The sequence below is a fragment of the Corvus hawaiiensis genome, chromosome 26 (genome assembly GCF_020740725.1).
Source record: "Corvus hawaiiensis isolate bCorHaw1 chromosome 26, bCorHaw1.pri.cur, whole genome shotgun sequence".
NCBI classification, from domain to species: domain Eukaryota; kingdom Metazoa; phylum Chordata; class Aves; order Passeriformes; family Corvidae; genus Corvus; species Corvus hawaiiensis.
This window is the reverse complement of record NC_063238.1, coordinates 37753112-37779382: the sequence shown is the minus strand read 5'-3', so window position 1 is coordinate 37779382 and position 26271 is coordinate 37753112. Positions and strand designations below refer to the sequence as shown.

The 26271-nt window shown below is 45.4% G+C and overlaps 1 protein-coding gene and 2 long non-coding RNA genes across 3 annotated transcripts in view; 1 reads left to right on the top strand and 2 right to left on the bottom strand.

The window, feature by feature from the left end:
- Positions 1 to 841: 841 nt before the first annotated feature.
- On the bottom strand, positions 842 to 26107 carry LOC125316850. The gene is made up of 3 exons (XR_007199875.1): positions 25565 to 26107; positions 22642 to 22678; positions 842 to 3442 (listed from the first exon to the last, which is right to left on the bottom strand). It is a non-coding gene; the product is annotated as an uncharacterized LOC125316850 (long non-coding RNA).
- Positions 10965 to 16088, bottom strand: LOC125316851. Its single transcript, XR_007199876.1, has 2 exons — positions 15683 to 16088; positions 10965 to 13430 (listed from the first exon to the last, which is right to left on the bottom strand). It is a non-coding gene; the product is annotated as an uncharacterized LOC125316851 (long non-coding RNA).
- The window catches only part of ST3GAL1 (ST3 beta-galactoside alpha-2,3-sialyltransferase 1), a 78474-nt gene continuing 77581 nt past the window's right edge, over positions 25379 to 26271 (top strand). The window contains exon 1 of the mRNA XM_048286176.1: positions 25379 to 25505. The gene's annotated coding sequence lies outside the window, so the exon portion shown is untranslated. The remainder of the gene's footprint in view (positions 25506 to 26271) is intronic.

Sequence of the window (26271 nt, the reverse complement as noted above, 5' to 3'; positions counted from 1 at the left end):
CCGAAGGAGTGTGGGCAACAGGACAAGGGAGAGGATTTTGCTCCCTCTACTCTGCTCTGGTGAGACCCCACCTGCAGTGCTGCATCCAGCTCTGGGGTCCCCAGCATATGAAGGACATGGACTTCTTGGAGCGAGCCCTGAGCAGGGTGAAGATCAGGGGCTGGTGCGCCTCTGTTATGGATACAGGCTGAGATAGTTGGGGCTGTTCAGCCTGGGTATGAGAAGGCTCTCAGGGGACCTTAAAACACCTACCAGTAACTAAAGGAAGCCTACAAGCGATCTGGAGAGGGACTTTGTCAATGGGTAGATAGAGGTAGGACAAGTAGCAATATCTTTAAACTAAAGGAGAGTAGGTTAAATTAGATACTATGAATAAATTCTTCCCTGTGAGGCTGGTAAGGCACTGAAACAGGTTGCCCAGAGAAGTTGTGGATGTCCCATCCCTGGAACCTCTGCAATCTGCAGAATATTTATTACTGATGCCAATACTTCCATTCATCTTCATTCTTTCTTATGTTGTGGTGGGCTGACCTTGGCTGAACACCAGGTGCCCATCAAGACACTATCACTCTCCTTTCTCAGCTGAGGGAAAATAAGATGGAAAATAACTTATAGCTTGAGATAAGGCAATTTACTACAGCAAAAGCAAAAGTTTACATGCACTGAAGCAAAGAGAAATAAATAATTGTATTCTCCCCACCAGCAAATGATGTTCAGTCACTTCCCAGGAAACCAGACTTCAGCACGTGCAGTAGTTTTTCCAGACAGCAAATATTGTAAATAATGAATGCACCCTGTTTGTCCTCCTTTTCTTAACTTTTATATCATAGCTGATGTCATATGGTGTGGAATATCCCTTTGGTTAATTTCGGTCAGCTGGCCTGGTTGTGTCCCTTCCCGGGATCTTGCCCGCTCCCAGCCCCTTGATGGAGGGATGTTGGGGAGACAGTGCTGGTGCTGTGCCAGCCCTGCTCAGCAGGAGTCAAACACTGCTGTGTTACCAACACCTTTCCAGCTGCCAATGCCCAGCAGAGCACTGTGAGGGCTGCCAGAGGAAAACGAACTCAATCTCAGACAGGCCCAATAAAAATGCTTTTCTTCCTTCTGACTCCAGAGTTCCTGGATTAGTCAGATTCTCCTTTTTAATAACACTTCTGCAAACTTGTGACTAAAGGGGAAGTCAACACCCTGCAGACACAGACGAGTTTAGGCAGTCGGAGTGGCCAGCAAGCTGTAATGCTTGACCACTCCCCTCCCAGCCAGGCTGCCTTTAAGCCAGCTTGGGTGAACCAGAACTTTGTACCCGTGTTTGACCCTGGTGAGTATGTTTTATTTCATTTTGTAAAGAATAGTGGGTGGGCTTTTGGCAACAAAATGAGGATCCCAGCCTGCCTTAAGTAAGTTCTTGTTTTCCTCATAAAGAACAAATCATCCCATCATTATCAGTATGTAAAAGCTCCTAAACAAACATCACCAGTCAGAAGGGGAATACTCAAACCTGCTAAATTTTTCTACAACAACCTCAGTTTTTGAAAATGTGCACATTACTCTAGAAGCTTTTTCACACTTCTGGTTGGTCCTACATGGCTCAGTGTTATGCTGTGTAGGTACACCTAAGCCATGTCTGAAAACATCACATCAAACACTGAAGGCAGGCTAATCATATTAATGGAATCTTCCAATCAGACTATCAGTCATCCTGAAAAGCAGGGTAAAGAAGCCAGGAAAGACTGGCTGCCTCATTCAGGACTGTTGCAGTTTCTTTGTGTACTCTTGCACTGCTCTGTGTAAATACCCCTTGACTTACAAGCTTCATTTATTTGCTGAAATTAATGCAACAGCATGCAGTTACTATGGTGATGTGGGCTCCCTGACTATCTTAGGCTAAATCCATACCCACGTGTGAGCTGTTTCTTGCAGTGCAGTTTGCTGGCTCTGGAGTGCAACCAGACTGGAAGCCAATGTGTAGGAATGGCTGGATGATTGGGGAATGTGGATATCACACAGAGACATTGGCTCTGCAGTAGCTGTGGAGCTTGGTTTTGGGTGTCTCTGTGTCTCTACATGCTCTATGTGTGGAGGGGACAAGCACAGATGACCTTTAATCTTTATGAAGAAAGCAGTGAGACAATTCATGTCTCCGAGGGTTGTTGCTCATGCACTTGGCATGCTGCTTTCCTTTTACTGGGCTCATGCATTTAGAGACAGGAAATAAGGATAGTTCTGTGTTATTCTCTTGACTGCAAAAGGCAAGACTTCAAAAGTAGGTGGAATTCATGCAGTGACAAGGTCCTCAAAGTCTCTGAAATACCTTGAATGCTGTGACATCCTCTGTTTCCAGGGCTTCAGGGCATTTCACAGATGCACAGCTCTTTCATCCATCTTCTGCATAAAGGGCCCAATTTGTAATTACTAGAAGCAACTAGGGAACTTCCAAGAGCTTTAACAGTTTCTCTGTGGCTGGGAAAAGGGTGCACTTAATCAAAGCTGTGTTTCGCTGTGAATTACCCGCTCAGCTGTTGATGGTGAGTGGATTTACCCTGCAGCTTGTTCGTGTTCCCTGAAGCCTCGGATTACCTCTACATTGCCACGATGATTTTATCTTGTTCAACCTTTTCTTCAGGAACAAATCTGTGTGTCCAGTGGTGTCTCAGTCAGCAGGTGTGTCTGCCTGGTGCAGCTCCCCGTGGCACACAAAGTTGTTCTGTAGCATATTCTGGAAAAGAACAAAGTTGCTCATATGTGCTACAACAAGGATGGTTTCCCTGCTAGGGTGGCACAGAAATGTTTGCTCTGTTAAGAGACTAAAGAACATCTGCAGAGTTCTCTGCTGACAGGAATGTGTCATTTCACAGCTGGTTGTTTGCAGAAGCACCCTGTCATTACCCAAGAACCCTGCCTGCAGTTGTGTGGTGCCCAGGGAAAGAGAAGTGGGGCTGATTGCACAGTCTTCCTGGCAGGTGACTTACCTGCTGCTTGGAGCACTAATCAGTGTTAGAACAATATGGGCTACCAGGCTGGAAACATATTTATAGGTAGATTTTGAAAAGTGTCTGTAGATGCAGAAATTTTGGCAAAATTAAGAAAAAAGAAAAAAGAAAAGGCAAAAAAGGGAAGACTTGAGGATAAAGGGAATTTATTTGCCTAAGAAGTTTTGGATCTTAAATCTCCCACTTTCTTAAGTAACTTTAAAAACCACAACTGAGATTTATGGATGTATTTCTGTTCTTCATCTATGGAGGGTTATATCTTTGGATGTTCTTCGAATTCCTACTGAGTCAGCAGCTCTTCAGGTGGTCTCCAACACCTGATGCAGAGAGAGGAGGGGGCTGTGAGCTGCAGAGATAGTTCTTCAAGGAGACCTGTGAGGCTGACAAAATGCTCATCCATGGGTATTGTGAAGAAGAAGAATGAGTGTCTCAAGCTGTTTCAAAGGTCTTTCCTGGAGATGGAAGAGGGATGAGAAAGCTTAAAGACTGCAAAAAGAGGAGGCTTCAACATAGCAAGTTCTCCAGCAACATCAAGGCAACTGCTTTAGAATAAATTTGCAGATTGTTTTAACCAGTCTAAAGCAGAACAGCTATCATGCAACAACAAGCCCACTGGGACAGGCGCTGATGTGTCTGAGCTTTCATTTGAAAGAGAACTGTCTCCCACGAAGCTTCCCTTTGCAGAGGACAGCACAGACCCAGCTGGTTAACATGCTGTGCTCCCTTGCACAGGCTTTCCTCTTATTCTTCCTTGTTGGGGTCCCTCCCCTGCCGTGTAGCCCTGGGAGAGGGGCCCTGAGGGCACAGACACGGGGTTCCCTGTCCCTGCTCAGCCTCGTTCCCATTGGTTGGTTTGTGTTCCCTGCGCGGGAGAAGGACCCTTGGTCCCGTGACTGGGACAGTTCCTGGGCAGAGCCCCGGCCATGCGGCTGGAGAAATAAACATCTCTGAAACAGCTATCAAGAATCTGTCTGTCCGTATATATATATTTCCTTTCCACGGGACTCCTGGTTTGATATATGCGTGTTGCAGGATCCCCACTGCAACAAATGGTGGAGATTTGTGAGCAGAACGATCCCCGATCCCTAAGCGACTGATTTGTGTGAGTAAACCCTGGAAACTTTGGATTCCTCTTCTTGGTTTTGCTTTGCTATTCCATATCTAAACTATGGAGGAACCGTGGGAAGACTCTTGGCTCTCAGAGCCGCATATGGACATTTATCTTAAACTTAAAATGATTCTTGAACAACGATTTGTGAATTTTAGCTTGATTCAAGCTCAAAAAGAACTGAAACACTTCCTGGCATGGTTGTTTAAGAACTTTTTCTATGTTTCTTGGGATTTAATTCTTACCAAGGGCTTTTGGAAAACCGTTTGGACACAGTTAATACTGGAGTCAAAATATATGCCGATGGAAGAATATTTTCGTGAATATTATTTAGTTACCGAGACTGTTGAGCAATGTCAGCTGTGTCCTGGCGAAGGGAAGCGTGGCGCAGGGACCGTGCGGCCCAGGCCACGTGCACCGAGCGCTCTGAGAGCAGCAGCGAGGCAGTTCCCGCGCGCGGGCGGAGCCACGCGAGCCGCAGTGTCGGTGGCGGAGCGGGGAGCGGCGGGAGCAGCAGGACCGGGCGGGACCCGCACGGCGCAGCACAGCGCGTGGTGGAGCGAGCCCCGGGAACGCCCGGCCGAGAGGGGTGGCGCGCGGGCAGCGGCTGGCGGCGATGGCGGTGGAACGGAGCCGCGCCCAGCCGAGACGCGCGCTGGAGCAGGGCGCGGGGGAGTCATCGCTCGGGGGCCCGGCCGAGACGTGGGTGCAGCGCCCGGCAGCGGCAGCGAAGCTGTGACCAGAGGAGGCGACGCACGGAGAACTGAGCGGCGTGGCCCGGCCCGGCCCGCGCAGCCCCGAACGCGACCCCGGGAAGAGCGCGCAGGCACCAGCAGCCCCGACAATTCCAACACGGGAGCGACCGAAAGAGAGAGCAAAGACGCAGCGAGACAGAAAACAGCAGCCACTCGGAAAAAGGAAAAGATCATAGCAACTAAGACCTTAGGGATAGTAAAATGGTATAATGTTAAGCAAAATTATGGTTTTATAACAAGGTGTGACAACCAGCAAGACATATTCGTGCATAGAACTGCTATTAAAAAGAATAACCCTGAAAAATGCATCCCAAGCTTGGGAGATGGAGAGGTGGTGGAATTTAATATTGTACTAGGGAGAAAAGGGTTACAAGCATCGCAGGTCACTGGGCCTGATGGTGTTCCTGTAAAAGGCAGTATATATGCAAAAAATCGTAGTCATGTTAGACAGTATCTCTATTGTAAGCCCCCCCTACAGTTTCCCTTTCCTAATCCCACCTTTCCCTTTTACCCTATGTCCTATTACCCCCAGTGTATTCCCAATCCGTTTTTTCATCCATGGTTTCCCTCACAAAACCATGCTTTTGCCAATTGTTTCCCCAAAAATCCCTTTCCAATGCCGAGTGGGGGATGAAAAGGGGGAGGGAAGAAGTTAAACCCTCTCCTGCCTCAGTTTCCCCACAAAGCATGCTCAGAGTTCTGTCTCCCTTCTGTCAGCCCTAAGATGTTCCAGAGAATCTGTTTGGACATTTAAAGACTCAGGAGGGTGGCTTGTTTTGTTTTGAAACTGTTCTTGTTATGTTTATCCAGTTGTTTTCATTCTCCTTTTATTAAAATAAAACGGGTGAGGTGTTGGGGTCCCTCCCCTGCCGTGTAGCCCTGGGAGAGGGGCCCTGAGGGCACAGACACGGGGTTCCCTGTCCCTGCTCAGCCTCGTTCCCATTGGTTGGTTTGTGTTCCCTGCGCGGGAGAAGGACCCTTGGTCCTGTGACTGGAACAGTTCCTTGGCAGAGCTCCGGCCATGCGGCTGGAGAAATAAACATCTCTGAAACAGCTATCAAGAATCTGTCTGTCCGTATATATATATTTCCTTTCCACGAGACTCCTGGTTTGATATATGCGTGTTGCAGGATCCCCACTGCAACACTTCCTTGTTCTGTTTTTCTTGCAATGAAAGAATTTATTTTAATGCCATTTAAGCTGAAGGAATCTGGCAGAGGTTACTGTGCACTGTAATTCTACTGCCCTTCTGGCACAGCACAGCCCTTCTCTCTCCATGGCAGCTAAAGGAAAAGGAGAGGGGAACGAGATCTGGGCTACACTGAGGTGATTATTTTAAAAAGCTCATTGAGCAGACCAGTTGGCAGTGCAGATGTCACCTGCCATTAAAATGGAAAAGGAATTTGCTCTTTTCTCTAGCACACAGAAGTGGGTTTTGTCTCACTGAAATGTAATCCAGGTAACTGCCCCATTCAGCATATACTTCCAACCCTGCAGTTTGGGAGTTACAGCTCTGTTTGACTCTTTAGGTAAACAAGGAGAATAAAGTGTTTCCCAAAATAAACAGGAACCAGAAGACTGGACCTCAAAGCTGAAAAACATCCTGTGCAACCACACGATACCTCTCCCTTTATCTCTGTATGTCCCCATTGTCTACGTGTGACATGCACAGTCGTCAGCCCCCATCACCAACACAGTGAATTGGGTAGCTGTGGTTTTTTGTGTGCACTGGCCAGTTCAACGCACTCACGTCAGAGAAGAAACAAAGAGAGGATTTGGTTATTCAAAACACTTCATAGCCATGACATCCTGAAATCAAATGGACATGCTCTTTTTTAAAGGTGTAGGAACTAGACTGCAGCTAGCAAGCAAAGTAGTTAAACCCAGATCCAGGCAGTTATAAGGCTTTTTAAAGTCCATGATGCTTGAGAAACTAAGGTCAGAGGAATCCTGAGTCAGTGAAGGCTTTGTTGCTAGAAGGCTTTATGTAGGGCAAAAAGAGGTTAAATAATGGCTGTAAGGCCAGCAGGAGCCTTCGTGGTAATCTCTGCTGAACATCTCCTGCATAATGTACAGCAGTGCTTCACCAGTGCTTCCCACGTCCAGCACGTGGCTCCAGGCTGAGCATGCATCCCTTTAGAAGGGCACAGAGCCAGCCTAAACTCTCAGTCTTGGGTAAAGATATCAAGTGATGGATAACACCCCACTGCCCTCAAGAAGGAGCTGTTAGAGGAGGGGCTTGGATTTGTCCTGGAAAACCTCTCATCCCACTGCTCTCATGTCCTAGCTAGGAATAACACCCTCTTGGCATAAAAATTGGCCTGGTTTCTGCCTCAGAGGGCAGATGTTAGACCTTGAGCTTGTTCAGCAGTTAAGCTGTTTGCTGATGTCTCTCAGGCAAGAGAAAAGCCTTCACATGTGTAACCTAAGGAGTTATTCCTCTTGGAGGAACATGGTCCAGAGGTGGTCTCTATCCCTCACTGCTGCTGAGAGGCAGCAGCCAATGGCCCCCTCTCACAGCTGCAAGGAGCTGAGTGCTCATGTGGGTCATTGTGAGTATCAAAGTTGGAATAAAACCTTCTTGGCATGTACTTCAACCTTCTGGTGAACCTCTGTTGTCCTTTTTCTGAAGAGTATCCAGGTTTCACCAGGGTGAGACGGAGTGCTAAAACCAATGTTCAAAGATGCTTAAGCACTGAGTGAAATATGAATCAGAATCCATCTTCTGTCCCAAAGGCAGGTCTACCTGGCAGCACACCTCCTTTGTTTATGCTGTTTATTCATTAGCCTTGTTTTGATGAACTTTCACCTTATGAATATATTTAGATTCACTTTTCAGACACTGTCTCTCATTGGATACAGTGAAGTTGGAGTTGTACCTAGGAACTATAAGGCAAGTTGTGACTCCAAAATACTCCCATACCTGCATAAGCAGTCATGCAAAAAAGTTGGTTAAAGGTGAGTTCAAGAGCTCCAAGGCACAATCTGTTTGGGCTGCAGGATGTGTGAAGTACTTGGAACCCCGTGCTTTGTCTGGTTTCTGTTTCTTGACTTCTAACTGAGCATCTGAAGCCTCTCCTTAGACCTTCCAGATGCTGCGATCTGCAAGCACAGAACCCTGCCAGCTCCGTGGGAGCTCCCTGCAGGGCTACCAGTCAGCCCACATGGCTCCCAAATGCACTCAAGAGATCCTCATCGATTTCCACAAAGATGGAAAATTCAAAACAGGTGAACTAGATCATCCCCAAATCTCAAAATCAATGTTAAAATAGCATTCAATATTGTAATAAATTTTGGAAAGTTTTGGGTTGCATTCTGCTTTCTGAACCTTCAGGGTACATTCAGCACATGTTCCTAGCAAAATTAGAAATAGTATATATAAATTAAAATACAACTAATATAAATTTACATTATATTTAAGTAGTACTAGATAAACATTGTATTAATATAATTCATAAAAGCTAGAAATATTATTTAGAGATATTATTTTTCTAAATCATTAGATATTCCCATGTATTTTTTTTTTCCTGTGATAGTGTTAATTTTCTTTATAGCAGCTCATATGGGGCTCCTGGGTTTTGGATTTGTGCTGAAAGCCAATGTTTTCATTACTGCTGAGCGGAGCTTAAACAGAGTTGAGGACTTTTCTGCTCCTCACCCCACCCCACCTGTGAGGAGGCTGGGGAGGAACAAGGAGTTGGGAGGGGACACAGCTGAGACAGCTGAGCCCAAGTGACCCAAGGGATATTCCAGACCATTTGGGGTCACACTCAGTGTATAAATCTGGGGGAGAAGACGGAATAAGGTACATTCAGAGTGTTGGTGTTTGTCTTCCCAGGTAGGAAGATGGATCCCTGCTTTCCTGGAGATGGCTGAACACCACCTGCCCATGGGAAGTGGGGAATGAATTCCTTTGCTTGGGCATACAGTTTTTGCTTTACCTGCTAAACTGTTTTTAACTCAACCCACGAATCTTCTCACTTTTACCCTTTCACTTCTCTCCCCTATCCCACACGAGGGGATGAGCTGACTTATCAGGGTTAAACCACAACACCCCCAAAAACGCTATTTCCAGAAATGGGGGATTTCAGTGCAACAGCAACACTTTTATGTGCTGTTTGCTCAAATAGTGGCAGTGTTTTTTCTCCCCTTCAGATTTTGTTAGGGATGAAGCCTTAGCACAGATCAGTTCTAGAATTGCCACACAAATAATGCTTGTTACATCTGTAATTTGAATGCTGTGTATTCAGAAATGACAATTCAGCTGTCTAAAGCCAAGCACTAAAAAGTAAAAGCCATTTCCAAAAGTCCCTTAATAACTTGCTTATGGAATGACATCCACAAATCCAGTGTCAGAGTTAAACTTTGAATTCCACAGACTTTAATTTGCAGAAACACACTCAGTCTCTGCATGTGCTACCTTGAGAGATGAAGATCCACCTGAAAAAGTCTATAAATTTGAAAAATAACTCTCATAAAAACTAATATGATTTATGTAAGCACATTAACGGGGAAATAACCTGAACAGTTGGTTTAAGTGCTTAGACTTCTTTAACTTAATATTTCCATATGGTTACATTGTAATTTTAGATTTTTTTGTTGCTTCATACCCTTCTTTGTTAAATTTGAGAAACAAGGTACAGGCACAAAGAAATTAAGCAACAAAGATGCCGGCAATGAGTGCTTGATTGTTCCCTCATGAAGCAATGATTCTTACCACAAATTCCCCTTATCCTCAAGGAAACATTATTCCAGTTGTCACAGGGTTGTTTGTGTGATGTTGTGAACAGATGATCATAAAAAATTTCTGATATAAAAAGCAGAAAAATAAGTGAAGAAATGAACAAACTACTTTTTTTTTTTAAAGCAGGATTACATTAGCTAAGTAAAGATTAGTTTCAAAATGCCAGACATGGTTTGAATTCTTACTGAATTGTTTCATGTTTTTAACACTTTTATCCCACAAGATTTTCACTTGTGCCTAGACTTTACTACTCCTGCAATGATCCACCACTAAAAATACTCAATTTCTCAAAATGGCTTATGTGCTGGTTTTTAACTACAGCTTCCAAGGATTTTGAAAATGATTATTTAAACCAGCACAACACATTGGGTGAACCTTCTCAAATCAATGCAAGCCCACATTATATTGATTTAACTGAAGTTGATTCTTACCAACTAAAACTAAATGGATACAAATCTCTTCCAGAGCAATGTGGAGCTGCAGGCGAGTGGTGTGATCTCACCTGCCTATCTCAGCTCACTGACTGCAGTAGTGTCAACCAGAAAAATCAAATTTTTGGAGAAATTTCTTCTCTGCTGCAATTCATTCTTCCTGTCCCAAAAGAACATGGTAAGAGCAAGTGAGAAGACAAAGTAATAAATGCCATAATGAATTTGCTTTCATTATCTGCATTGGACCAGTTTATGGGTAAAGAGGAGGTTGATGTCAGATGAATCAGCAAGTGTAGGCTGAAACTTGGTTCTCTGGCATGGCCTGAACATCTGTGGGGGCATAGACAGAGCTAAGTAAAAATGGGAATGCTTGTCCAAAAGTGCTGTTCATTTTCCTGAAAGTATCTGCAATCAGAGCTAGTAAATGAGATGGTGGGAAGGAGACAGGAATGGAGAAAGAATGGGTAAAACAAAGGGGAGAGAGGGACAGATGGGGATAGGACTCCCTTGAGCTGCTCCTGCAGATTGTGGTAGAAGACCCCCCACATGGAACAGCAGGATTCCCTTGGGAAAACTCCTTCTTTCTCCCAGACAGAAAGACTGGATGTTCCTCCTCAACCCTACCTGCCACTAAGCAAGTAGATAATATATAAATATATCAATCATATTTATCACATGAGAACATTCCAACCAGCCATTCTTAACACAGGGATAAGATGCTGGGCAGGAGAAGGGATTTTCATTAAACTTCTTTCCTTCAGACCTAATAAGCCACAATGGATTGGTGGTCAACACCCCAACACTTAGCACACTTAGTATGAATAAAGGGAACATACTGAGATACACAAATCTTTTGGCATTTGTTGCAGAGAGTATGTAATTCTTAGCATGTCTTCTTCAAGTGACAGAGAAAAAAAAAAAGCCATCGAAAATGGATTCATTTGTCTCTGCTTTATAACTTGACAGATGTAAGAATTTATTTAACAATAAAATACCTGGCAGCTGTCTGGCAGGGCTAGTGGCTGAGCCTGGTACAAGTAGATACAGCTGAATGGCTAATGTTGGAAACCAAGCTGGATGGAAGGAGCTGAAACTTGTGATGCAGAAAAATGGAAAAGAGTTATGGAACAAAAGTATTAAGATCAATAGTTACATAATCTGTTCTTTTTCCAGGGGACTATAATTATTAAGGTATTTTCTCATCTGTGCCACATGCAACTTATTAAAAAGGTACAATCAATAGCAAGCACAAACTGTGGACAGCATAAATACTGAAATCCAGCTCTATCTCCCTAACCAGATTTTCAGTGAACTGCCCCTGTGTGCACCCCCAGCACTTGAGAGTGAGTCTCATACATAGGCAATAACACCATGCATCTGCTGGAGATCTGAAAAGCCTCATCAGTGTGATGTGCAGAGGAGGAAGCCAAGGAAATGATTCAAAGCTGGGAAAATGCCTTAGTCCAAAAGTCAGATTCATCTTGCCTAAATGCAGAAGTCTATAATGCAGGCAGTGACATGAGAAGCAGCGAGAAGCAGCCAGCACAGAGTTCCTTGATTATTGCTAGAGAGACATAGGAAAGCTGTGAGAGACATTTATCCATTCTGGTTTAAAGATTCACTTTGGGATGAGATGAACTTCACCGTGAAAGAGCTCATTTGTCTGAGCTGACTCCAGAGGGATGGTGACTAGTGCTGTACAGCCATCTGTTGGGTAGAAGTGCACATCTGGCCAGATATATCCATGTGAGAGAGTGAAAAAGTTCAATCTACTTAATTTGTCAGAAGCAGATCACAGTGCTAACATATCAAGGAGGACCTTCATGTGAAGACAGTTTTGTTTCCAATGGGCATTGTTAACAGCAGAGAGAAAAAAGAATTAACAGGTGTAGGCTGAAGCCAGATACATGCAAAGAAAACACAAAGTGAAGGGTTTTGTACAATGAATGAAAAAAGCCACTGCTCAACAGTAGAAGAGGTGGCTTCTTGATCTCTGGGAGCCTCCAATATCTTTATGAAACATCAATGCTCCAGTTCCACTTAATGTGGATTAAACGAATAAACCTATTAACCTGAATAAAACTGTGCTGCTCCATAAATCAGACCAGATTACTTGTCTGGAACTTCTGGCTGGTCCTGTCTTAAATTTGTTTTAAAACCTGCATATTTTCTATACCTAAAAGCCTTCTCCTCTGTTCTGCAGGGGAAATAAATAAATACATAGAAATACAATAGGTTCTTTTGTCTGTAAAAAAGAGATAATCCTTTTTTAAAATAACTGCATTCTGCACAGTCATGGCAGTGAGCACAGGGATTTCATCTGCACAGACAGGAACAATTTTGCAAGCCAAATAGAACAAGTCATCTGAGCTGCTGCCCCCAGATTCAAACGTTCCTCAGTCTTGTACTTACTTCAAGTGACAAATGGGCGTTACAGGGGTTGAGTTTGTTCAGCCCCTTCCAGGTCATACTGGTGTCCATAACCACCTAGTTTCTGAGATAACGAGAAATATTTCCCCTGAACTCTGCATTGCTGGCTCAGTTTAGATCTTAGAGGATTCAGTCGAACATGTTCTACAGTCTCATGTGAGCTGCTGCCTATTCCTCTGACTCCTTTGTGAAGCAGAATTAGAGCATCACAGGGGCAGCTGGGAGGTGATGCATGCACTTTGCTATGTCCTCGTGTCTTTATATGCATTGTTTCTTGCTTTTCACATTTTCCTTGATGTAAAACAAGAAATAGTTTTATGGAAACATGAAGCTACCTTTCTTTATATAAGGAAGTGTACGTCTAATGTATTAAGGCAGGTTATTTTCTCAAACAGGAAACCATATAATATATTTGTCAGAAATGCATCAAGCCCCGTATGTAAACTTCAGAGAATTTGTTCTTCCTGGAGGCTTTCTTGCATCTTTTTAAATTTTGACATGATGGTTACCAACATTATTATAATTTACAGCTTGAATACATTCACCTGCTCATGATACTCACTTCTTCTTCATCTGCTGTACATTCCCCCTTCCCTGACATTTACTTTCCTATCAATCGACAGCAACAGAATCCCACCTCAGCTTTCATTTTACAAGACTCAGCAAATCTCATTTGTCCATTTCATGTCTTCATCCTGCCAGCAGCCTGAAGTCATCATGAACATCACAACCTTCCCCCTCATACACTTGAAGCAAGTAAAGAGCTCTTATCCCAAGGCAGATTGTTTTATAAATTTCTAAGGGTGAGGTTCACTTCAGTTACCATGCCCTAAAGGACATCTTGACAGCTCCTTCAAATGTGCTGGCTGCTTTCCAGAAGTTAATCTCTCAGTCCAGGTAAGCCCTCCTACGTGCATCTGGAGATAGTTTCCAATCTTAATGATTCCATTATTCTGTGCTTTATTTGGATACCTGTTGCAGTGGGGATACTGCAACACGCATATATCAAACCAGGAGTCCCGTGGAAAGGAAATATATATGGACAGACAGATTCTTGATAGCTGTTTCAGAGATGTTTATTTCTCCAGCCGCATGGCTGGAGCTCTGCCGAGGAACTGTTCCAGTCACGGGACCAAGGGTCCTTCTGCCCGCGCAGGGAACACAAACCAACCAATGGGAACGAGGCTGAGCAGGGGCAGGGAAGCCCCGTGTCTGTGCCCTCAGGGCCCCTCTGCCAGGGCTACACGGCAGGGGAGGGACCCCAACACCTCACCCGTTTTATTTTAATAAAAGGAGAATGAAAACAACTGGATAAACATAACAAGAACAGTTTCAAAACAAAACAAGCCACCCTCCTGAGTCTTTAAATGTCCAAACAGATTCTCTGGAACATCTTAGGGCTGACAGAAGGGAGACAGAACTCTGAGCATGCTTTGTGGGGAAACTGAGGCAGGAGAGGGTTTAACTTCTTCCCTCCCCCTTTTCATCCCCCACTCGGCATTGGAAAGGGATTTTTGGGGAAACAATTGGCAAAAGCATGGTTTTGTGAGGGAAACCATGGATGAAAAAACGGATTGGGAATACACTGGAGGTAATAGGACATAGGGTAAAAGGGAAAGGTGGGATTAGGAAAGGGAAACTGTAGGGGGGGCTTACAATGGAGATACTGTCTAACATGACTACGATTTTTTGCATATATACTGCCTTTTACAGGAACACCATCAGGCCCAGTGACCTGCGATGCTTGTAACCCTTTTCTCCCTAGTACAATATTAAATTCCACCACCTCTCCATCTCCCAAGCTTGGGATGCATTTTTCAGGGTTATTCTTTTTAATAGCAGTTCTATGCACAAATATGTCTTGCTGGTTGTCACACCTTGTTATAAAACCATAATTTTGCTTAACATTATACCATTTTACTATCCCTAAGGTCTTAGTTGCTATGATCTTTTCCTTTTTCCGAGTGGCTGCTGTTTTCTGTCTCGCTGCGTCTTTGCTCTCTCTTTCGGTCGCTCCCGTGTTGGAATTGTCGGGGCTGCTGGTGCCTGCGCGCTCTTCCCGGGGTCGCGTTCGGGGCTGCGCGGGCCGGGCCGGGCCGCGCCGCTCAGTTCTCCGTGCGTCGCCTCCTCTGGTCGCAGCTTCGCTGCCACTGCCGGGCGCTGCACCCACGTCTCGGCCGGGCCCCCGAGCGACGACCCCCCCGCGCCCTGCTCCAGCGCGCGTCTCGGCCGGGCGCGGCTCCGTTCCACCGCCATCGCCGCCAGCCGCTGCCCGCGCGCCGCCCCTCTCGGTCGGGCGTTCCCGGGGCTCGCTCCACCACGCGCTGTGCGGGGCCATTCGGGCACCGCCGGGTCCCGCCGCTCCTCGCTCCGCCACCGACACTGCGGCTCGCGTGGCTCCGCCCGCGCGCGGGAACTGCCTCGCTGCTGCTCTCAGAGCGCTCGGTGCACGTGGCCTGGGCCGCACGGTCCCTGCGCCAGGCTTCCCTTCGCCAGGACACAGCTGACATTGCTCAACAGTCTCGGTAACTAAATAATATTCACGAAAATATTCTTCCATCGGCATATATTTTGACTCCAGTATTAACTGTGTCCAAACGGTTTTCCAAAAGCCCTTGGTAAGAATTAAATCCCAAGAAACATAGAAAAAGTTCTTAAACAACCATGCCAGGAAGTGTTTCAGTTCTTTTTGAGCTTGAATCAAGCTAAAATTTACAAATCGTTGTTCAAGAATCATTTTAAGTTTAAGATAAATGTCCATATGCGGCTCTGAGAGCCAAGAGTCTTCCCACGGTTCCTCCATAGTTTAGATACAGAATAGCAAAGCAAAACCAAGAAGAGGAATCCAAAGTTTCCAGGGTTTACTCACACAAATCAGTCGCTTAGGGATCGGGGATCGTTCTGCTCTCAAATCTCCACCATTTGTTGCAGTGGGGATACTGCAACACGCATATATCAAACCAGGAGTCCCGTGGAAAGGAAATATATATGGACAGACAGATTCTTGATAGCTGTTTCAGAGAGATGTTTATTTCTCCAGCCGCATGGCCGGAGCTCTGCCCAGGAACTGTTCCAGTCACGGGACCAAGGGTCCTTCTGCCCGCGCAGGGAACACAAACCAACCAATGGGAACGAGGCTGAGCAGGGGCAGGGAAGCCCCGTGTCTGTGCCCTCAGGGCCCCTCTGCCAGGGCTACACGGCAGGGGAGGGACCCCAACAGATACCTTCTCTTCCTGAGTGGTGGGCTTACATTTTATCTTGGGTGGCATCACACCCTGCCTCATGGAGGTGTGCTATGCAGCACTTTGAACTACACTGGACATGCTCCTTGCCCCAGGGCCTGTTTCTGCACCCTGGTTGCAGGCACAGCCTTGTTGGTCAGTTGGGCCGCTGCAGTGGTCAAGGTGAGCACCTCAACACCGGGAAAAAACAGTACATCCAGTGAGATCATAGGAGATTGGGAAATGTTCCCATGTATTCTTAGGAAGCTATTTTGAATCCACTTGTGCATAAAGCACAAGAGGCTCTGTCTGTGCCTTTCCTGAGCCACAGTTTGGTTTGAGCTGGTAGGGACCACAAAGATCATCTAATTCCAGCCCACCTGCCATGAGCAGGGACACCTTTCACTAGATCATGTTGCTCAGATCCCCATCCAACCTGGGCGTTGAAGAATGGTTAGAGGATCAGGGACATGGATCATTGATAAAGCTGAAGGGTACAGATCAATAAAAGAGCTGTACAAGCAAAGGCCTGCATGAGAAAGTGCCTGCATGAGAAAATGCCTGCATGAGAAACAAGCCTGAGAACCAAAAAAGGAGTTTTAAGGAGGTACAGTGCTGTGCTGATAAGATGTACTGACCATGAGAAGGGAGGGAGAACTTTGATTTCTCAAGTTAAAACATAAATAGTAGAAGCTTGCCAAATGTAGTCTTTTATCTAACCCAATTATGTAGAAACAAGAATGCGCTTTCATAAGTTTAAACCAATCAAGAACTGATAACCATGTACACTCATACTATATAAGTGCCTCTGTATTGCCAATAAACAAAGCTTGCTTTATCAATCACATTGATTGTCTGCATGTCTTCCCCCGCCGAAGTCAGCAAGTCCTGGGCTTGAACACTTCCAGGAATGGTGTATCCACAACTTCCCTGGACAACCTATTCCAGCACCTCACCACCGTCACAGGAAACAATTCCTTTATAAGACACAATCTAGATCTACCTTGTCTCATTTCAAAGCTGTTGCCCCTTGTCCTATCACTACATGCCTTTGGAAAATGTCCCTCTCCACCTATCTTGTAGCTCCTTTAGGTCCCCAAAGGTGCTATAAGTTCTTCTTGGTGACTTTTCTTATCCGGGCTGAACAACCCCAACTCTCTCAGCCTGTATTCATAGGAGAGGTGCTCCAATCCTCTGATCATCTTCAAGACCTCATTTGGAATTCCAACACGTCCACATCCTTTTCATGCTGGGGACTCCCGGGCTGGATGCAGCACTGCAGGTGGGGTCTCACCAGAGCAGAGAAGAGGGGAAGAATCCCCTCCCTCACCTGCTGCCCACAGGGCTTTGGATGCAGCCCAGGACACGTTTGGTTTCTGGGCTGCCAAAGCACATTGCTGGGTCATGTTCAGCTTCCCATCCACGGGCACTGCCAAGTTCTTCTCCTCAGGGCTTCTCTCGACTTGCTCATCCCCCAGTCTGTGTTTGTGTTTGGGATTGCCTCAACTCAGGTGCAGATTAGACCATGCTTAGCACGCATGGACCCTGCAGTACCAGTCTGGTTCTACCCTTGGCACCCAAGACAACAGTTAATTCTATGAGTAGCTTTTATCTGCTTAACCAAAGTCCAGGTAAACACAATATTAATATTTTCCTGAGAATAATTTCTTGTCTCAACAAACTGACAAGGTAAACACAATATATTATATTATATTATATTATATTATATTATATTAGTCTTTTCCTGAGAATCATTTCTTGTCTCACTAAAATTACAAGGTAATCTTGTTTATTGTCTCTCGGATGAGCACAGATTTGCATTTTATCCCACTTTGTATTTATTTCCAGATGTTAAATAGTTTTTTTTCTTTCTAGATTTACTCTAAGAAATCACACTGGATTAAGCTTAGATTAATCATTCTCTGGTTTTCTAAATCACTTTTTTTTTTCCAATTTCTTAGATGTAGGTTATGCTCTGAATGCAGCACCTGTCTGGTTTACAGTAAGACCATTTTCAAGTCTTTGAAATCTTTTGTCCAAATCTCATTTCTAATCATTAAAGCAATTCTTTAGTTTACACAACTTTGCTCTTCTGCCATCAGGGAAGTGTACTCCAAAGCAATCTTTGCGGACAAGATCTTCTCTAAATGCTGATTTGTTAATATCAGATCTAAAAGAGCATTTCAGCTGACTTAGTGCTGCTTTAGAAGAATTCTGCTAGCTTTTGCACACAGATGTGACATAAGTATTTTCTAGGCAACAATGGGGGAATTGATTTCTAAACTTATTTAGTTTTTTTCTTTAGCAGCATCTCAGCTGGTCTGTCCTGCACTGAAACTCCAAGCTGTGGGTTAACAGCAGATCTTCAGAATTATCCCTGCACAGGCACTCACCATCCCTCCCTACAGGGATTCTGCTCATGCCATTTATCCCTTGCCAGCCTATCTCATAGCTGGAAGGGACTGGAATATAATTTCAACCTATATATCTGGCAAGAAAGCAAAACCACTCAAACTTTTCTATCCTACCTGGGTTATTATATTGCTTTTCTACCATTCAGGATAAATGCCTGTCCATACTAAATTAAGCTGTGTGAGTAACATCTGCCAGGTGTGCTTCAATGCTATATTCACAATTTTCTCAGGGGATGACTTCCACCTGCAATTACCATTTTGTGTTATTCTTGTACTTAAGTTAATACAGAATGTACAGCCCCTGGTATGTGTGTGATGTCCTTTGAGGAAAAGAATTTATCTTGAGAACTGCGTGGTGGCACAGCTCGCGTGCTTCTGTGACATTCAGGAGAGATGAAACTGTTAGCTGGTGCTGATCAGACAAGCACATAAGCCTGACTTTTAAAAAGGTTCTGCTGCGTTACTATATTTATTTTGTTGGAGCCACAGAAAAATGCATTCTTGTCAAAATGTGTTTTTAACAGGCTTTGCTTGCCATTCTTCTTGTGGGCTGGAAACTCAAATAGAAGCCTAATAGACATTTCAACCTAATCAACAACATTTATTTTCTAGGTCTAAGTCTAATTTCACCTTCTGGTTTATTCCTGACTGTCCTGGGGGACAAGTGAAATGAAATAAAATTACATGATGCTAATAACTTCACAGTCACTCTTAATGCACATATTTTCAAGTCTGTGCTCGGGAATAGATGGTACTCAAGGCATTGTGAAGTCCAGATGGCCAAAGGTAAATCAGGTTAATTTTACTTTTGTGATGTTCTGTAGGTGATGTCTGAACTTCCAAGAAGGGTTATTTATGTTGGAGAGATTGAACATGCTACACATGTGAAACACATAGAAAGTACACGACTGTCTCTCTTTGCCAGGTAGTTACTTACCTTTTATCCTCATTTTAGGTGCTTATGCCATTTCTTTCTTCTGCAGTAAAATACTTAAGGCCAACTGTTTTTATATAATTTTAATCTTCTTGTATCCTGACAGAGGTAGAATCATAGAATCCTTAAGGTTGGAAAAGACCCCCAAGATCAAGTCCAACCTTTGACCCTGCCCACTAAGCCATATCACTAAGTGCCATGTTCACTTGTTTCTTGAACACTTTCAGGGATGGTGATTCCACCCCTACCTGTGTTACAGGGTTTTTTTCTATTTTCATATCCCAGCAGTGCTTTTTTTTTTTTCATTAGTGCTTATTATTCCTCTCAGGCTTTATACTGTCATTATAGCAAAACTTGAATTTATCTAAGAGTACAAAAGTGAAGAAGTATTTCATAGCACAGAGGGGTTTTTATGTGAGTTTGCAGGAGCTCCAGATTTGCTGCATATTTCTGTAAATCCAGCTTTTGGTGTTTACTGTGTGTTTTTATGTGTTGCAATACTGAAAGGTTTCTCTGACTTTCACAGACATTTATTGAGAGCAGATTGTACCGTATCACAACCTTCACCCACAGCCAACACTCCCCTATACAGCACTTATGAGTCCTAGCAGGTAAAAACATGTCTCTGTGTAATAGTTTGGCCTCACAAGAAATCCTACTCTGATGTCACAGCTGCATCTGATGTGGTCCTGCAGCCAGGTCCTGCAAAGCAGATGCTGAGAACACTAACTGTGTATCAGTACCACTGAGCTCCTGAAAATCCTCACCATTTGAATTCCAAGAGCAAGCAGGGAAGGGTGTTGTTGCTTTTGTTGTTTCTCTTCTCTTTGCTCTTAGTGCACCTTGGCGCCAGAGCCTGGCTGTGTGAAGTGTGGAGGCTGAGGATGAGATCTAAAAGCCTGCTTTAAACCTGCACTCTTACTACTTGCTTTTAGAAGACTTTGGGTCAGGAAAGGCTATCACAGTCCTGTGACATCTGTCAGAAGTGTGGGTGTTGTTTGCAAAAAAAACCAGAGAGAAGACCAAGCCATATTTGATAAAACAGTATGTCAGTTATGTCAAAGTCCACAGCCCCCAAATGGCCTTATCAAGTGTATTAGCCCCGTGTATAATGTGCTGCCGTTCCAAGTTACACAAAATAAGGGCAGTGGCCCTTACACGTTTGAATACAGAACACAATGTGAAGTGGAAGTCAGGTAGGTATACATATATTGTCTGTCATACGTGCAGATATACATGCACCATCTGTCTCTTCTGCCAGTCAGAATAAATAAATTGTGTAGTGTCCATCTGTGGTCAAACTTCTTAGCTTCATAACTATAAAGTTTGGAAATATTTAATCTCTTTCACATCTAGTCATACCGACCAATAGGTGTGTTCTCTATGGTATAAAATAAACGTGAATTATTAGCTAATACTATAGATTACCAGTAAATAATTTTTAAATTGAACCACTTGTGTGGAGCTTGGTCCTGACCTGAGGACATAACCAGCAAGGTCAGTAATCACTCCATCTCTGTTCATTGAGACAGGAAGTATCCAATGGCATTTTGGCATGTTGAAAGAACACTCCCATTCAACAGAGAAAGCTGGGGATGGAGCACAAGTTGGCCACACTCCTGGATCCTCTTCTCTTTCCTCCCACTGGGAGCACAGTGCAGTGGTAGCACTTAGCACATATTTTAGAGCAAGCCAACCATTTTTGAACAACAATTTATTTACATAGGCGAGGAGAAATAGCTTCTTGGCAACTGCATACATGCCAAATGCTGATTTTCTATTTTAACTTCTAGACACAATGGCAATTGGCTTGTTTGAAAGATGATGGATTATGAACTGAAGGGAGAGCTAATGAGGGGGGCGGCAAACACAAGCCCAAATCTGCACTTTCCCAGTGCACTGCTTCACTTTGTGGCTTGGTGAAACACTTGAAAATGGGTTTGGGTCCAAAGAGCTTTAGAAATAACCAAACCAATTTATTTTTAGCTGCAAATATGGAGTAACTTTAAAACAGAAATGAAAAGCTGGACAATCCAGGAAAAAAAGGAAGAGTGTGGGAACCAGTCAATAAGGTTGAAACCCAGGCTGCCTTTGAGCATCTGCAGGGCTCCCTTTCTTCTTGCAAGGAGTTAGGAAGGGACAAGAAATGAAATCCATAAAAGGTGAATCACTGTTATTCACCAGCAATTAGCTTTGCCTATTAAAATTGTCAAGAATTACTCAGATGGTGTTCCTAGCACCACATGATTTAGGGAGTTAACAGGAGGTTGGCAAAAGAATACTCCAGCCATCCGTAAAAAAATAACCAAAAGACAACATGTTTCATGCCTTCTTCTCCAACACCACCTGGGTCCATCTCTTTTGCAGCCTTGGAGTAAATAAATCACAGCTCCTCTATCTCTGCCTTGGGATGAGGCTTCTTAAAATGGGAGAGCCATAGGTCTGCCCACATCTGGTTAGACAGTGTGTGTAAGAGGAAATAGTGGTGCAATTGCTTCACTTCTCCTCTTTTCTGCTCAGTGCTGGTGAAAATGGTTTCCTTGTTATGGCTTGTAGACTCCAGTATGCTGCTGTGTTGAAGCACAGGAGGGCTCAAATCTGACTCTTAAATAAAAAAGGTTTTGGTTCCAGCACAGCATGTTTGTAAAATATCTACTGACAGGTCAAAAACTGTTCCACATGGCCTGTAAAACATATGTTAAAAATTATGCATCATAGACCAGCTTTAAATTATTCATTTTTAATTCCTTCAGCCTTGAAGGGCCTTTAAACATTGACTACTGAGAAACAATCCTGCCACTGAGGGAACAGCTATAAAATAAAAATCTGGCTGCTTAAAAATATAGAGAAAAATGCTTTACCTAGGCACAGTTTCTGAATTTTAAAACATTAATACAGGGCTGGATCCCCACTTGGTGAAAGCTGATACAGCTCCTTTGAAGTCTGCATAACTATCCCCCATCAGCAGCTGAAAGCCCTGGCCCAGAGTTTAGAATAGATATAGTTTCTCTACATAAGACGACAAGCAAGATTTGCATGGTTAGTTCAAACTATTCCATATTCACTGAGCTGTTGAGGAAATACTGTCTGTGAAACAAATCCTGGATTCTTTCCCAAAACCGTCTAAATGACACTTGTTAGTGAAATGCTCTAGCATAAGGGGGATTGGCTCCAACACGCTGGGTCGGACCCTGCTGTAATTCCAATGGCATTATCAGAGAGCACTTGTTACCTCCACACTCACTGGGGTGCATCAGGGAAGCTGAGAGCATCTGAAGGAATTAAATGAGTGTAACACTGATATAACAAGGAGAAATAGGCTCCATGCTTGCTGCTTCAGGAGGATTTGGTCTAGTTCTCTGCTCTTGGCTCAGCCAGGTGCTGGCAGAGACCTGCAGATCTTCTCCATGCTCTGCGCTTCTCCATGCTACACCCATATCACTGCGTCACACCTCCCTGAGGCATCTCTGAGGCAAACACATTCCTCTTCTGCCTTGCTTTACAGAAAGAAGCCTTTCTGGGCAAACCCAGCCACTGCAGATCTCACCTCCATACCTCATCCTTGCAACTTGTAAGCAAGGTTGGTGTGGCTGGAGGGATGCATCATATCTTACCTCTTGTGTGCTCCAGAGAAATGGTGCAGAGACAGGACTGCAAGCACATGAAAAAAAAAAAAAGCGATTATCTCTCACTCCCTTTCTTCAGTCATAGAATCACAGAATATTTTGGGTTGAAAGGGATTGTGAAGATCATCTCATCTCAACCCTCTGCCATGGGCAGGGACACCTTCCACTAGACCAGTTTGCTCAAGGCCCCATCCAGCCTGGCCTTGAACACTTCCAGGGGTAGGGCATCCACAGCTTCTCTGAGCAACCTGTTCCACTGTCAACTTGATTAAGTATCATTAATTAGGACATTCTTGACTGCTGCGTTGAGCTTTCCTTGATACAACCTAGAGAAACTTTATGTGTTGTATGATGATAAACCAGCCATTTTACTAGACACATTCTTTTTCTCTGTTGAACTCATGGACAGACCAGGTGTGGAACAACAGGTGGTGAAATGCAGAGCTCTCAGACTCTTCTTTCTCATCACTCTCCCACTCCCTCCCTCACCCCAGAAATGCTTGGGAGAAATCTCCAAACCTGATGCACAGCCCTATTACTGGTGAGCTGTTCTCCAGAGATTGTTTTTTGTAAACAGACCCACTTCACTATTACTGTGAAGCAAATGAAGCACCAAATTCAACCAATTTGCCTTAAAGTATGAGAGCATCAAGGCAAAAGGGTGACAGAGACACTAACAGATGATCAAATTGGAGCTTTCCATCCCACCTCCAGCAAGTGTCAAGCAGCTCCTGGGAAAAAGCAGTGAACAACTATTTAACAGACTGTTTCCACCACACAGTAATTCCTTGTACTGATACATTCCTCGTAAAAGAAGACTAATGTGCTTTTTCTTTTTTTTTTTTTTTATGCTCATTACTGTAGATTAAATCCCTTCCGAACCTTGTTTATGAAAGGTATAACACTATGCTGCTCTTCAGTATCCAGAGGGAGGATTTAGCGATGGGGTGAGTCCCTTGAAGGGCTTGTATGGGCTTGTGCTCCCCAAGCAGAAAGCTCAGGCTGTCCCAGGTGCTCTCACCACATGCAAATGCCTGCACAGCGTGGTACACGATGTGACACCAGTCCAAATTCACACTCAAGCTTTTACTAATAGAACTCTATGGAAACAAGCTCAGTGGTGATTGATGAATTACAGCTCCTACATAGCACATTACAGTCTCCAGTGGAAGTACCTCGTGCTGGATTTAATAAACCAACAACGTGGGCAGTTTTGGTAACTAGATTAATCACCTGTAAACTCATCTGCCTCACGAAGGGAGTTATGCACCGGCTGTCCAGTGTTAAGGAACATGTTTTTCAGCCCTCAGGAATGCATTCTCCCCTCTGACATGTGCTGTGCATGTTCACTGTGCATGTTTGCCTGCTTATGGAAGGGTGGAGGAGAGAAGATCAGAGATCATTTGCTTCTTTGGAGGTGCTGTAGCCCCCCCACTTCCAGTCATGGCCCCAGTCTTTACACATCTCATGGCTCCAGTCTTTACACACTGACACTAAAAAAGCCAGCATTATGTTGTCAAATAGTTTTAGCAGACACTTTATCACTTGAATGTATCTGTCTGGGGGATTCTTTAATGATGCTGCATTCTTTTTAATTCTACAGCTTTTTATAGTCACTTTAAAAATGTCTGATGCTGGACAGAAAGAAGAGGGCTGAAGTATCTCTTCTGTAAAAACAGACTGATCGGGGATTGTTCAGCCCAGAGAAGTCACTGGGGAGACCTTATAGCACCTTCCAGTACCTACAGGGGCTGCAAGAAAGCTGGAAACGATTTTGTTTTGGTTTTTTTTTCTGAGGGTATGTAGTGATAGAACAAGGGGGAATGGCTTTAAAACAAAAAAGGGTAGGTTAAATTAGGTATTTGGAAGACATCCTTTCCTGGGCCGGGGGTGAGACACTGGAACAAGCTGCCCAGAGAAGTTGTGGATACACCATTCCTGGAAGTGTTCAAGTCCAGGTTGGATGGGACTCTGAGCAACCTAGTCTAGAGGAAAGTGTCCCTGTCCATGGAGGGGAGTTGGAACTACGTGATATTTAAAGTCCCTTCCAACCTAAACAGATCTGACTCTGTGAACATCGACTATGCGCTATTTTTATTAGCGATGCCACTTTCTGCCCTGAGAAGCGCAGAATTTCTTTCCACTTTCCCTGCTGCGATCACCTTTGGGATCCACGCAGCCCAATTTCAGACACGGCAGCTTGGGGCTTGTGGGGAACACAGACATTCCTGGGAGGTGACCCTCTAGGGAGGACCCGACGAGAGCTGGATTTCACCCCGGCGGCGCTCAGGGGTGAGTCCGGGTTCGCATCGCAGCTCTCCGCTGCGCAGCCCCGCTCGGTGGCCTGGGGAGGCTGATGGGAGGGGAATGGGGGGAGTGATGGGGGGAGTGATGGGGGGAGTGATGGGGGGAGTGATGGGGGGAGTGATGGGGGGAGTGATGGGGGGAGTGATTGAGGAGTTGATGCGGGGGTGAGATGGGGGGAGTGATGGGGGGAGTGATTGAGGAGTTGATGGGAGGGTGAGATGGGGGGAGTGATGGGGGAGTGATGGAGGGGGCTGATGGGGGGTGACAGAAGGAGGGGATGGAGAGGTTGGTGGGGGTCCGCCCCTCCCGGCCCGGCCCCCAGGAGGAGCCGGCGGGGCCCCGCGCCGTCCACGTGGCCGAGGGCGCGCTATATGAGCGGGCAGGAAGCGCCGGGGAGGGAGTGAGGGGAGGGACGGGGCGCCCGGAGCGGCTTGGTGGGCAGCGCCGGCAGACAGACGGACACACAGACAGCGCGGCGGCAGCCACAGCAGCGACCATCCGTCCGTCCGTCGCCCCGGCCATGGGGCTGGGCCGCCCCCGGTGCCGTGAGTACCACGGGACCCCCCTCGCTCTCTCCCTGCCGCCCTCCTTCCTCCCCGCTTACCTGCGAATCCTCCGCTCCCCGCCGCCGCAGAAGGCGCGGTGGGAGCCTCCCAGCCTCCTGACTCCTCGTTCGGCTGTTGAGTTGTTGGGGTTTTTAAAAAATTATTTCTGTTATTTAGAAGCAGGGGTGGCCCCGGCGCTGGTGGAGCTCGCAGCATCCTCCGGTTCGGCGCCCCGGCACTCCGGAGCGGGGAGGCTGCGCCCTATCCAGCCGGGATTTCCCCGCTGGAGGGAGGCAGAGGGGAGACAGCGGGTGCCGGGGTGGGCTCCGGAGCAAGGGGTACCTTCGGGCGATGCTCGGGGGGCGACAGCGCCGGGAACCCCCCTCCGGCTGCCCCACGGAGGACCGGTCCTGCCCAGCGCCGCCGCCGGGTGGGAGCAGCGGGAGGGACCAGCCCGGCGGAGACCCGCCGATTGTTTTATTTTATTTCTTTCTCCCCTGGGTAGGCTCTGTGGCGAAAGAGTAAAGCCAGTGTTACTCCGTTAGAGGGCAAAAAGCAGACTAGCTATTCTCGGTGTCCGCTCGCACATTCCTCCTTGCAGAATTAATTTCTAATGAATCATAACTAACCTTCGAGGTCAGCAGTTTGTTTTGTTGTACTTGGTATATTTATGTCAGTAGCAAACGTACATCCCGGGTCCTTCGTGTGATTGTGTGTAGTCCTGGCACAAACGAAAACAAGACAGCAAAAAATATGCCTTGATGTG